A 5,000-nucleotide genomic window follows, 5' to 3' on the forward strand; every position below is an offset into this window, starting at 1 on the left:
GAGCTTTTTGTAAACAAACACGGCGTCTTTTTTGCGTGCTATTTGCAACAAAATAAACATTCCGTCGAAAGAGGGGGGGAAAAAAAATCACGCTTCAACACATCAAATCTTATCAGCCAGCTTGAAACACCAGCATAGCTACACAACAGTGTTTTGAAAGTATGGTGTGCACAGTTAGCATGTGCCAAGTACCAAGTTATATGAGTCTGAGGTGTTCGGCTGCAAAATTGGCTAAAAAAGTTAGCATACTAATGTTAGCATGTGTCAAGTACCAAGTTGTATGAGTCTGAGGCGTTGCGGCTGCAAAAATGGCAAACATATTTTTATCATGCTAATAGTTAGCATGTGCCAAGTACCAGGTTATGAGTCTGAAGCATTCCCCTGAAAAATCGGTTAAACACGTTAGCATACTTATGTTAGCATATGTCAATTGTTCGGCTGCAAAATTGGCTGAAAAGTTTAGCATGCCAATGTAAGCATGTGTCAAGTATCAAGGCATTTGGCTGCAAAATTCGCTGAAAAAGTTAGCATGTTAATGTTAGCATGTGTTAAGTACCAAGTTATATGTGTCTGAAGCGTTCGGCTGCAAAATTGGGTAAAACAGTTAGCATACGTATGTTAGCATATGTCAAGTACAAAGTTGTATGAATCTAGGGCGTTCGTTTGCAAAATTGTCTAAAAAAAAAAAGAGCATGCTAATGTTAGCATTTGTGAAGTACCAAGTTATATGAGTCGGAGGCGTTCGGCTGTTAAATTAGCTAAAGAAAGTTAGCATACTTATGTTAGCATATGTCAACGACCACTTTACATGAGTTTGAGACGTTCGGCTGCAAAATTGGCTAAAAAAGTTAGCATACTAATGCTAGCATGTGTCAAGTACCAAGTTGTATGAGTCTGAGACGTTCGGATGCAAAAATGGCAAAAATATTTTTATCATGCTAATAGTTAGCATGTGCCAAGTACCAAGTTATATTAGTCTGAGGCATTTGGCTGAAAAAGTTAGCATGTTAACAGTTAGCATGGGTCAAGTACCAGGTTCTGAGTTTGAGGCGTTCGGCTGCAAAATTGTCTCAAAAGGTTAGCATGCTAATGTTAGCATTTGTGAAGTACCAAGTTATATGAGTCTGAGGCATTTGGCCGCAAAATTGGCTGATAACTTTAGCATGCCAAAAGTTAGCATGTGCCAGGTACCAAGTTACATGAGTCTGAGGTGTTCGGCTGCAAAATTGGCTAAAAAAGTTAGCATACTAATGTTAGCATGGGCCAAGTACCAAGTTGTATGAGTCTGAGGCATTGGCCTGAAAAATCGGTTAAAAACGTTAGCATACTTATGTTAGCATATGTCAATTGTTCGGCTGCAAAATTGGCGGAAAAGTTTAGCATGCCAATATAAGCATGTGTCAAGTACCAAGTTTCTTGAGTCTGAGGTGTTCGGCTGCTAAATTGGCTGAAAAAGTTAGCATGCTAATGTTAGCATTTGTAAAGTACCAAGTTATATGAGTCTGAGGCATTTGGCTGTTAAATTGGCTAAAGAAAGTTAGCATACTAATTTTAGCATGTGTCAAGTACCAAGTTGTATGAGTTTGAGCCGTTTGGTTGCAAAATTGGCTGAAAAAGTTAGCATGCTAATGTTAGCATTTGTAAAGTACCAAGTTATATGAGTCTGAGGCATTTGGCTGTTAAATTGGCTAAAGAAAGTTAGCATACTAATTTTAGCATGTGTCAAGTACCAAGTTGTATGAGTTTGAGCCGTTTGGTTGCAAAATTGCCTGAAAAAGTTAACACGCTAATGTTAGCATTTGTAAAGTACCAAGTTATATGAGTCTGAGGCATTTGGCCGCAAAATTGGCTGAAAAAGTTAGCATGCTAAAAGTTAGCATGTGCCAAGTTATATGAGTCTGAGGTGTTCGGCTGCAAAATTGGCTAAAAAAAAGTTAGCATACTAATGTTAGCATTTGTGAAGTACCAAGTTATATGAGTCTGAAGCGTTCGGCTGTTAAATTGGCTAAAGAAAGTTAGCATACTAATTTTAGCATGTGTCAAGTACCAAGTTGTATGAGTTTGAGCCGTTTGGTTGCAAAATTGCCTGAAAAATATTTAGCACGCTAATGTTAGCATTTGTTAAGTACCAAGTTATATGAGTTTGAGGCATTTGGCCGCAAAATTGGCTGAAAAAGTTATCATGCTAAAAGTTAGCATGTGCCAAGTACCAAGTTATATGAGTCTGAGGTGTTCGGCTGCAAAATTGGCTAAAAAAAAGTTAGCATACTAATGTTAGCATGTGTCAAGTACCAGGTTATGAGTCTGAGGCATTCCCCTGAAAAATCATTTAAACACGTTAGCATACTTATGTTAGCATATGTCAATTGTTCGGCTGCAAAATTGGCTGAAAAAGTTAGCATGCTAATGTTAGCATGTGTCAAGTACCAAGTTGTATGAGTCTGAGGCGTTCGGCTGCAGAAATGGCTAAAGAAAATTATCATGCTAACAGTTAGCATGTGCCAAGTACCAGGTTATGAGTCTGAGGCATTCCCCTGAAAAATCATTTAAACACGTTAGCATACTTATGTTAGCATATGTCAATTGTTCGGCTGCAAAATTGGCTGAAAAAGTTAGCATGTTAATGTTAGCATGTGTTAAGTACCAAGTTATATGAGTCTGAAGCGTTCGGCTGCAAAATTGGGTAAAAAGTTAGCATACGTATGTTAGCATATGTCAAGTAAAAAGTTGTATGAATCTAGGGCGTTCGTTTGCAAAATTGTCTAAAAAAAAAAAGAGAGCATGCTAATGTTAGCATGTGTCAAGTACCAAGTTATATGATTATGAGGCGTTCGGCTGCAAAAATGGCTAAAGAAAATTATCATGGTAACAGTTAGCATGTGCCAAGTACCAGGTCATGAATCTGAGGCGTTCGCCTGAAAAATCGGTTAAACACGTTAGCACACTTATGTTAGCATATGTCAATTGTTCGGCTGCAAAATTGGCTGAAAGGTTTAGCATGCCAATATAACCATGTGTCAAGTACCAACTTTCTTGAGTCTGAGACGTTCGGCTGCAAAATTGGCTGAAAAAGTTAGCTTGCTAATGTTAGCAATTGTGAAGTACCAAGTTATATGAGTCTGAGGCGTTCGGCTGTTAAATTGGCTGAAGAAAGTTAGCATGTTAACAGTTAGCGTGGGTCAAGTACCAGTTTATAAGTTTGAGGCGTTCGGCTGCAAAATTGGCTGAAAAAGTTAGCATGCTAAAAGTTAGCATGTGCCAAGTACCAAGTTATATGAGTCTGAGGTGTTCGGCTGCAAAATTGGCTAAAAAAAGTTAGCATACTAATGTTAGCATGTGTCAAGTACCAAGTTGTATGAGTCTGAGGCGTTCGGCTGCAAAAATGGCTAAAAAATTTTTTTATCTTGCTAACAGTTAGCATGTACCATGTACCAGGTTAGGAGTCTGAGGCGTTCGCCTGCAAAATCGGTTAAACGCGTTAGCATACTTATGTTAGCATATGTAAATTGTTCGGCTGCAAAATTGGCTGAAAAGGTTAGCATGCCAATGTAACCATGTGTCAAGTACCACGCTTCTTGAGTTTGAGGCGTTCGGCTGCAAAATTGGCTGAAAAAGTTAGCATGCTAATGTTAGCATGTGTTAAGTACCAAGTTATATGAGTCTGAAGCGTTCGGTTGCAAAATTGGGTAAAAAAAAAACTACTAAATACTTATGTTAGCATATGTCAAGTACAAAGTAGGAAGTACTTCCAAAGAAGTGATGTCAGGGACATAAATGGGACAAAAAGGGCTTTGACTGCAGTGGACTCTGCATCATTACAGCAGACATCATCACAACACTGCACTCACTTGTCTCCTCTTCATCTTCTGACCTAATCCACTGCACTTGGTAGCACAAGAAGGTCCATTGTGTTGTCTGCTATATTGTCAGTTTGCATTGTGTTGTCTGCTATATTGTCAGTTTGCATTGTGTTGTCTGCTATATTGTCAGTTTGCATTGTGTTGTCTGCTATATTGTCAGTTTGCATTGTGTTGTCTGCTATATTGTCAGTTTGCATTGTGTTGTCTGCTATATTGTCAGTTTGCATTGTGTTGTCTGCTATATTGTCAGTTTGCATTGTGTTGTCTGCTATATTGTCAGTTTGCACCACTACCAGCTTCTCTTCTTACACTACATATTAGGGCTGCACCAGCCCTTTACCTTAGGGGCATGGGTGTCAAACTCTGGCCCGCGGGCCAAATTTGGCCCGCCGTGTAATTTCATTTGGCCCTTGAGGCGATATCAAATTAACATTAGAGCTGTCCCGCCGGTATTATACACCGCATTCACCGCTAATACTCATACTTGCTAACCCTCCCGAATTTTCCGGGAGACTCCCGAATTTCAGTGCATCTCCCGAAAATCTACCGGGACAACCATTCTCCCGGATTTCTCCCGATTTCCAGCCGGACTTAAGGCACGCCCCCTCCAGGTCCATGAGTGAGGACAGCCTGTCGTCACGTCCGCTTGGCCAACCAAAAAGTAACCACAGAACACTATACCATAAAGTGTTCTGTGGTTACTTTTTGGTTGGCCAACGGTTTACGTTGTATTGCACACCCTGACTGCAAGTGTGGGAGTCTTTTTTTAATTATTTTTTTCAAAACCTTTATTTATAACATTCAACATTCAACAATCAAAAAATGAATAAAAAATCAAAACAAGCACAGAAACAGTACAAAAATAGTACAAAACAGCACCAGGGGGTTTGTAAACTCAATAAAGCAACTAAAGAAGAATGCAAAAAAAAAAAAAAAAAATATATATATATATATATATATATATATATACAGGTAAAAGCCAGTAAATTAGAATATTTTGAAAAACTTGATTTATTTCAGTAATTGCATTCAAAAGGTGTAACTTGTACATTATATTTATTCATTGCACACAGACTGATGCATTCAAATGTTTATTTCATTTAATTTTGATGATTTGAAGTGACAACAAACGAAAATCCA

This window comes from Nerophis lumbriciformis, linkage group LG31, assembly GCF_033978685.3.
Source record: "Nerophis lumbriciformis linkage group LG31, RoL_Nlum_v2.1, whole genome shotgun sequence".
NCBI classification, from domain to species: domain Eukaryota; kingdom Metazoa; phylum Chordata; class Actinopteri; order Syngnathiformes; family Syngnathidae; genus Nerophis; species Nerophis lumbriciformis.